At 41.7% G+C, this 9,083-nt stretch overlaps 1 protein-coding gene and 1 long non-coding RNA gene across 8 annotated transcripts in view; one reads left to right on the forward strand and one right to left on the reverse strand.

Moving 5' to 3' along the window:
- The window catches only part of ZFYVE9 (zinc finger FYVE-type containing 9), a 210,229-nt gene that overhangs the window by 176,345 nt on the left and 24,801 nt on the right, over positions 1 to 9,083 (reverse strand). The window lies entirely within an intron of this gene.
- LOC103350185 (translation initiation factor IF-2) overlaps positions 4,107 to 9,083 on the forward strand; it is a 64,933-nt gene continuing 59,956 nt past the window's right edge. Inside the window, exon 1 of the long non-coding RNA XR_011390051.1 lies at positions 4,107 to 4,214. This is a non-coding gene — a long non-coding RNA (translation initiation factor IF-2). The remainder of the gene's footprint in view (positions 4,215 to 9,083) is intronic.

The following is a 9,083-nucleotide window of genomic DNA, read 5'->3' on the forward strand; positions in this document are numbered from 1 at the left end:
GAGATGAAGAATAATAGATGAGAACAAAGAGCTCATTGAGAGAACAGATTAGGACCGGTCAGTTACCAATTATTTCCAGCAAAAATCAATACAAAACTTCCTAAAAATTTTTTAAGATTTATTTTCATTTATTTGAAAGTCAGAGAGAGAGAGAGAGAGAGAGAGAGAGAAATATCTTCCATCCACTGGCTCACTTCCCAAATGGCCACAACAGCTTGGGGCTAGGCCAGGCAGAATCCATGAGCCTAGAACCCTATCTGGGGGTCATCTTCTGCTTGCCCAGGCACATTAGCAGGAAGCTGAATCAGAAGCAGAGCAGTTAGGACTCAAACAGGCACTCCTATATGGGATGAGGGACATGGTAAGCAGTGCCTTAATCCACTGTGTAACAACACCAGCCCCTACTTGTGAAGAGATTTTAGCAACAGTTTCCTTAAATAGGACTACACTAAAAAGAAGTCCCATCTTACTCCCAACGTGACCCCAAATCTCACACTAATCACTGTATAACACACACAATGAGAAAATGAAACTAATTCCAACTGCTTTCACTTCAATAGCTTGCTGAAAATATTCCTAAATTTCTTTGCCTTTTCCCAAAGGAGCTACAAAAACAAATATTTTTATTACAAGAATGTCTTAGGATCTAAATGTCAAAAAAATCAACAACTATACTTTTTAAGATTTGTTCAAAGTAATGAAGTACTGAATGCAAGCCTTAAAACTGTATTTTTATTCTTGTTATAAAAAATTTGAGGGGCCAGCATCACGGCACAGAGTGTCACCACATGCAACATTGGCGTACATTGTAAGTGCCAATTCAAGTCCCAGCTACTCTACTTCTGATCCAGCACCCTGCTAATGCACCTGAAACAGCAGCAGAAGATGGTCCAAGTACTTGGGCCCCTGTCATCCATGTGGGATACTTGAATGGAGTTCTCAGCCCCAGCCATTTGGGGAGTCAACCAGTAGATGGAAGATCTCAATCTCTAACTTTGCCTTTCAAATAAATAAAATAAATCTTAAAAAAAAATATATTGGGGCCAGCACTGTGGTACAGTGGGCAAAGCCACTACCTGCAGTGACAGCATCCCATGTGGGCACCAGTTCAAGTCCTGGCTGTTCCACCTCCAATCCACCTCCCTGCTAATGTGCCTGGGAAAACGGCAGAGGATGGCCCAGGTGCTTGGGTCCCTGCACCCATGTGGGAGACCCATATGAAGCTCCTGGTTCCTGGCTTCAGTCTAGCCCAGCCCTGGCCATTGTGGCCATTTGGCAGGAGAACCAACAGATGGCTCACTCGCTTGCTCTCTCGCTCTCTCTCTCTCTCTCTCTCGGCCTGTCCCTTTGTATAACTTTGCCTTTCAAAAAATAATTTTTAAAGAACAACAATAAATAAAAAATTTATCTGAAAGGGAGAGTGACAGAGAGAGATCTTCCATTCACTGGTTTACACCCCAAATGCTCTCAACAGCCAGTGCTGGGCCAAGCCAAACTCATGAGCCCAGAACTCCATCCAGGTCTCCCACATGGGTGGCAGGGAACTGGGCCTCCAAGGCACATGAGCAGGAAGCCAGATCATGGGTGGCAGGGAACTGGGCCTCCCAGGCACATGAGCAGGAAGCCAGATCAGAAGTAGAGGTGGAAGTGGGATTCAATCCCAGGCACTCCAATATGGAATATACAAGTTCCAAATGGCAACTTAACCTGCTGCCAAAACTATTTTTTAAAGAATTATAAGTCAAACACTCAGAGTTGACCTAATCAAACTGTTGAATTTATGAGTTTTTAAAACAAGCTAGGCAGTGCTATGATGTAAAGTAGAGGTTGCTTGAAGGTATCTATACACAAAATTGAGAATCTCTGGAATAGCCTAAATTCATCAAAATGTGGTCCAGACTCCTAGGAATCCACAAAATCCTTTCAGGAATTATAAAAGATCAAAACTATTTTCATTAACAACATTATGAAATAATGCCTTAATATGCCCTTTTCACTATGTTGACAAGTACAGAGAAGATGCAATAGCAATGGTTGGATAGAACTGCTTGCACCTTAGCATAAATCAAGGCAGCAATATCAAATTGTAATAGTAATCCTGTTCTTCACACCATGCACCTTGTTTAAAAAAAAGTTTCACTTAATTGATGAAACAATAAAAAACACTGTTAAATCTCAGCTCTTAAGTAAATGTCTTTTTAATATTTTGTGTGACAAAATGAGAAGTACAAATAAAACACTTCTGCTACATACCAAAGAGGATAACTGTGTCAAGGAAGTACTTGCACAATTGTTTAATAAGTGAACTCAGACATGTTTTTCCCATTAACTATTATAATTTCAAAGAGGGAAGGAGTTAAAACAGAATGCAAGCAGCAAAAAAGAATTCACAGACAAGGAGCTAGGTAAGCTATAAGATATGCTTCCAACTCTCCAATAATGGGTAGCACAGTCCAGACAATAATCAAGTTTGCTATTATGACTTAGAATTCTTATAATCTCAATCATTTATTATGTTTTAGGAACTATGTTGACCACTAACTATTGAATTGAAATCAAAATCTTAAACTTATACTAGAAAAATCCAGAGTTCTAAACCAATATGGTACCATTAGCAGAATTTCAACAGAAGCAAATACACAAATAAGTGCTCTGACTGAAGTTCGCTGATACAGCAGGGCAGCTAACTTTCCCTTTATTTCTCATTTACCCATTCTCAATAGGAATTCTGTGGATTCTCTAACTCAATCATATGTTCCACCCCATTTCAACTGATTTATATTGGTTTCTTCATATACAGGTACTCATACAGGCATCTACCCTTGCAGATTGTTCACTATCCTTCCAGTGGGACTTTTATTTCTCCAATTCAAAGTTGAAGGAGTCCAGTGGGGATCTCTCCATCAAGTTGCTTGTTGTCTTTTTTTTTTCCTGAAGCTGTCTTTTACTTTTTTTCCTTTTGTCTAATTACATTGGTAGTTTCCCCAAAAGAAGTGACAGTGGATATTTTTGTTTGACTTTAACAAAAATTTTTTCAGCGCTTCACCATTAAGCCTAATACTGATTTTTTATTATATTTATATAATTAAAAACAGGACCAGTAGCTCCTAACTAAAAACATGAAGAGGCCAGTAGCTCCTTTGCATTGCTATTGTTTAATATTGGCTTAGTCTTAATTTTTGTGGTAAAATGCACAACATAAAATTTAACAATTTTCAAGTATATGAATCAGTGGTTTTAAGTATAACTGCAGTAGTGTACAAACCATTACCTCCATCCATTGCCAGAACTTTTTCATCCACCCAAACTGAAACTCTGTAATGATAAACAGTAACATTTCCTCCTCTCCTCAGCTCTGAAAAACCACCATTCCTCTTCTGTCTCTAGGAACTTGATAATCATATTATTTTTACTAGTGGGAAATCTCAAGTCTTGAAATGCTGATTTTCTTCCCCAAGACCACCTTGCTAATCATTAGCAAATAAAGCAAGCTCTTAGTATGTAGAAAGAAAAAAGACTGATGCTCTATAACCAGATTCACTGAATCAGGCCAAAGAGCTTCACTGCCTTTTTTGCCTCACTTGTTTTGTCTTGCTTATGGCTGCTGGATTTCTGCAAGATATTTACATGACAACATTTCTAATTATGTTTCAATGAATAAAGGTAGAAATTCAGGTCACACAGTAATTCCTAATAGGCTGAAAAGCTTTGACCATAGGTACTATTCATCTGAAAGTACATCACTAATGATATGGCCTACAGCTTGATTACTGATCTTATCCTGTTTAATATTTTTACTAACAATTTTGATGTGGCCACTTATGACACAATGATAGAATCTGTGATATAAAGAAAGTGTGGCAGCTGGATCTGTTGGATCAAAGAATCAGTATTTAAAGATCTAATCAAATTAGAAAAAAAATGAAATAAATTGTATCTAACAGGATCTTTTATATAAAAGTTTTCCTCCAGAGTTTTTCAAGATGGTTGGAATAGTGAGGGAATTTACTGCTCTAGTGTAGGGGGAGATAGTTTAAAAAAAAAAAAAAAGTAGACAGAGCGCAATCTCAGGGGAGGGTTAGAAAGAAAATCACAGAGGAAACTCCATGCAAATTGGCGGGGAGGCAGACCCTGGGACCTACATGGAAGGTGAAGATGCACACATCTCAGAACCCCAGCAGCTGAGAGCCTCAGCACCAGCTTTGGAGGGTGAGGTGAGACTAGACTGCATCAGCCCAAGCCACTGGCGATAAAAATTATGGGAAGAACCTGGCATGGGCCCGGCTTGGAGCCCTAAGGGGAACAGTACACCTGCCAACCTAGAGGGGAAAAAAATGGGGCAAGTTTCTCTCTCCCCAATGACCTGGCACCAGCATCCTGCAACTAGTCAAGAGGGCAGGCACCAACCATTTTGGACATACATAACAACTGTGCCAGTTCATGTCTGCATGCCCAGCAACCAGCAGAGAAGAGACACCAAGTCTGGCTGGGAGAAGTGACAGAGGGTTGGGTGCTCGTGACTGTGAGAGCCTGAGAAAACACTGTAACTGTGTGGGAGGGTGCAAGGTGTGGCTGGGACTTTGGGCAGTCACTGTGGGCGGCTCAACAGGAAGACGTGACTACTGTAAATATATGTACCTAATTACAGGTTACATGGCTATTTAAAAGAAATGTTAATGGAACTAAAGAAAGACACAGACTCCATTACAATAGTAATGGGGGACTTCAATACCCCACTTTCAGCAATGAACAGATTAACCAGACAGAAAATCAGCAAAGAAAAAAAGTTAATCTACACTATAGACCAAATGGACCTAACAGATATCTATAGAATTTTTCATCCTACAGTTGCAAAATACACAATCTTCTCACCAGTGCATGGAATCTTCTCTAAGATATACCACATACTAGGCCATAAAGCAAGTCTTAGCAAATTCAAAAAAATCAAAATCATACCATCCATCTTCTTGGACCACAATGGAATGAAGCTGGAAATCAGCAACTCAGGAATCTCTAGAACATATGCAAACACATGGGGACTGAACAATATGCTCCTGAATGAATGATGGATCCCAGGCCACAGCAGAGAGCTGAACTGGAAGAGGAGCAACATGGATAGAACCGGCGCCCCAACTGGGATTAGAACCTGGAGTGCCGGCGCCGCAGGCGGAGGATTAGCCTAGTGAGCCGTGGCGCCAGCCATCACCACTGCTTTTCTTTTCTTTTTTTTTTTTTTAACAGGCAGAGTGGACAGTGAGAGAGAGAGAGAGAGAGAAAGGTCTTCCTTTGCCGTTGGTTCACCCTCCAATGGCCGCCGCGGCCGGCGCACCGCGCTGATCCAATGGCAGGAGCCAGGTGCTTTTCCTGGTCTCCCATGGGGTGCAGGGCCCAAGCACTTGGGCCATCCTCCACTGCACTCCCTGGCCACAGCAGAGAGCTGGCCTGGAAGAGGGGCAACCGGGACAGAATCCGGTGCCCCGACTGGGACTAGAACCCGGTGTGCCGGCGCCGCTAGGCGGAGGATTAGCCTAGTGAGCCGTGGCGCCAGCCATCACCACTGCTTTTCTTTTCTTTTCTTTTTCTTTTTTTTGACAGGCAGAGTGGACAGTGAGAGAGAGAGACAGAGAGAAAGGTCTTCCTTTGCCGTTGGTTCACCCTCCAATGGCCGCCGCGGCCAGCGCGCTGCGGCCGGCACACCGCACTGATCCGATGGCAGGAGTCAGGAGCCAGGTGCTTTTCCTGGTCTCCCATGGGGTGCAGGGCCCAAGCACCTGGGCCATCCTCCACTGCACTCCCTGGCCACAGCAGAGAGCTGGCCTGGAAGAGGGGCAACCGGAACAGAATCCGGTGCCCCGACCGGGACTAGAACCTGGTGTGCCAGCGCCGCTAGGCGGAGGATTAGCCTAGTGAGCCATGGCGCCGGCTCATCACCACTGCTTTTCAATATATTCCTGGAATTTTTAGCCAGAGCCATTAGGCCAAAAAAAAAAAAAAATCAAAGGAATACAAATTGGGAAGTCAAACTAGCAAATAGCAGAGATATGATTCAATATATATGAGATGCAAAAGACTCCACTAAGAGACTACTGAAATTCATAAAAGACTTTGGTAAAGTGGAAGAATATAAAATCAACACAGAAAAATCAGTAGCCTTTGTACACACAGACAATGCCATGGCTGAGAAAGAACTTCTAAGATCAATCCTATTCACAATAGCTATAAAAAATAATCAAATATCTTGGAATAAATTTAACCAAGGACATAAAAGATCTCTACAATGTGAATTACAAACCATTAAAGAAATAGAAGACATTAAAAAATGGAAAATCTTCCATGTTCATGGATTTAAAGAATTAATATTATCAAAATGTCCACACTGTCGAAAGTAATTTACAGATTCAATGCAGTATCAATCAAAATACTAAGTACTTTCCCCTCAGATATAGAAAAAATGATGCTGAAATTCATGTAAACACAGGAGACCCCAAATAGCTAAAGCACTCTTACATAATAAACACAAAGCCAGCAGCATCACAATATCATACTTCAAGAAATACTACAGGGCAGTTATAATCAGGACAGCCTGGTTCTGGTACAAAAACAGATGGATAGACCAATGAAACAGAACAGAAACACCAGAAATCAACCCATGCATCTATAACCAACTTATCTTTCATAAAGGAGCTATCCCTGGAGCCAGGACAGTCTTCAACAAGTGGTGCTGGGAAAACTTGGATCTCCACATGCAGAAGTATGAAGTAAGACCCCTACCTTACAGCTTATTCAAAAATCCACTCAACATGGATCAAAGACCTAAATCTAAGACCCAATACCATCAAATTATTAGAAAACATTGCGAAAACCCTGCAAGACATTGGCATAGGCAAAGAGTTTTTGGAAAAGATCCTAGGGCACAGGCAATCAAAGCCAAAAATGACAAGTAGGATTACATCAAATTGAGAGGCACCTGCACTGCAAAAGAAACAGCAAAGTGAAGTGACAACTGACAGAATGGGAGAAATTATTTCCAAACTATGCAACTGATCAAGGATTAATAAACAGAATACATAAAGAGATCAAAAAACTCAACAACAAAACAACAATGCAGTTAAGAAATGGGCATAGGATTTAAACAGGCACTTTTCAAAACAGGAAACCCAAATGGCTAACAGACACAAGAAAGTGCTTAGGATTGGGGCTGGTGCTGTGGAGTAGTGGGTAAAGCCTCTGCCTGCAGTGCTGGCATCCCATATGGATGCTGGTTCGAGTCCCGGCTGTTCCACATTCAATCCAGATCGCCTGGGAAAGCAATAGAAGATGGCCCAAGTCCTTGAGCTCCTGCACCCTCACGGGAGACTCGGAAGAAGCTCCTGGCTTCAGATCAGCATAACTCTAGCCGTTACAGCCATCTGGGGAGTAAACCAGCAGATGGAAGACCTCTCTTTCTCTCTACCTCTGCCTCTGCCTCTCTGTAACTCTGCCTTTCAAATAAATAAATCTTTTTAAAAAAATGCTTAGGATCACTAGCCATCAGGGAAATGCAAATCAAAACCACAATGAGGTTTCACCTCACCCCCATTAGAATGGCTTTCATACAGAAATCAACAAGCAAGTGTTGGCAAGGATGTGGGAAAAGGGACCCTAATCCACTGCTGGTGGGAATGTAAACTGGTCCAGCCACTGTGGAAGACAATGTAGAGATACTTCAGAATCTATATGATCCAGCCCATCCCACTCCTGGGAATTTATCCAAGGGAAACGAAATCGGCATACGAAGTTATCTGTACCTGCATGTTTACTGCAGCTCAAATCACAATCACTAAGACAGGAATCAACCCAAATGTCTGTCAACTGAAGACTGGATAAAGAAATTACTGGATATGTACACCATGGAATACTACACAATGGTAAAAAAAAAAAATTATGAAATCCCGTCGTTTGCAACAAAATGGATGAAACTAGAAAACATCATACTCAATGAAATAAATCAGTCCCAAAAGGACAAATATCATGTACTCCCTGATCTGTAATAAATAATAGAGCACCTAAAAGGTAATCTATAGAAGTGAAATTAACACTTCAAGAGGCAATGACTTTGAATAGCCCTTGTCTCAACAGCTGAGGAACAGTTTTTTTTTCTTTCACACAATTTGTTGACCTCTTTACTTAGTATAGAGTTAATCATGTGTATATAAAGTAAATTAAAAATAGAGCTTAGTAAAAAATAAGAATGGGACTAGTAGAGGGAGGAGTAAGAGGGGTGAGAGAGTGGGTAAAATGGGAAAAATCACTATATTCCTAAAGTTTATTTATGAAATGCATGAAGTTTGTATTCCTTAAATAAAAGATTTCAGGGTGGGCAGAGTTTTCCTCCATGTATTTAAAAAAGCTTTGGGAATGAAAGTTGTGAAACATCAGGTTAAAGCCACCACCCTCATCCCGTATCAGGGAGGCAGTAGGTAAAGGCTTAAGTACTTGGGTCCATGCCACCATATGGGAGACCCAAATGCAGTTTCTGGCTCTTGACTTCTGCCTGGTCCAGCCCCAGCTTCTACAGGCATTTCAGGAGTGAACCAGCAGATGTAAGATCTCTTTCTCTATATGTGTCTCTCTGTTCCTGTCACTGGCCTTTAAATAAATTTTTAAAAAGTTTCTAAAGGGGCCAGCACTGTGATGTAGCACGTAAAACAGTGACTTGAAGTGCCGCCATCTCATATGGGAAGCAATTCGAGTCCCAGCTGCTCCACTTCCAATCCAGCTCTCTGCTATGGCTTGGGAAAGCAGTAGATGACGGCCCAAGATCTTGGGTTCGCGACCCAACGTGGTAGACCTGGAGGAACCTCCAGGCTTCTGGCTTCAGATTGGTCCAGCTTCCACCACTGTGACCATTTGGGGAGTGAACCAGAGAATGGAAAACCTCTCTCTGGCTCTGGCTCTACCTCTGCCTCTGCCACTCTGCCTGTCAAATATGTAAATAAACCTTTAAAAAAAGTTTTTTAAAAATAAAATAAGAAGGCCAGCACCACGGCTCACTAGGCTAATCCTCCGCCTGCGACGCCAGCACTCCAGGTTCTGTCCTGGTA

This window comes from Oryctolagus cuniculus, chromosome 7 (assembly GCF_964237555.1).
Source record: "Oryctolagus cuniculus chromosome 7, mOryCun1.1, whole genome shotgun sequence".
Lineage (NCBI taxonomy): Eukaryota > Metazoa > Chordata > Mammalia > Lagomorpha > Leporidae > Oryctolagus > Oryctolagus cuniculus.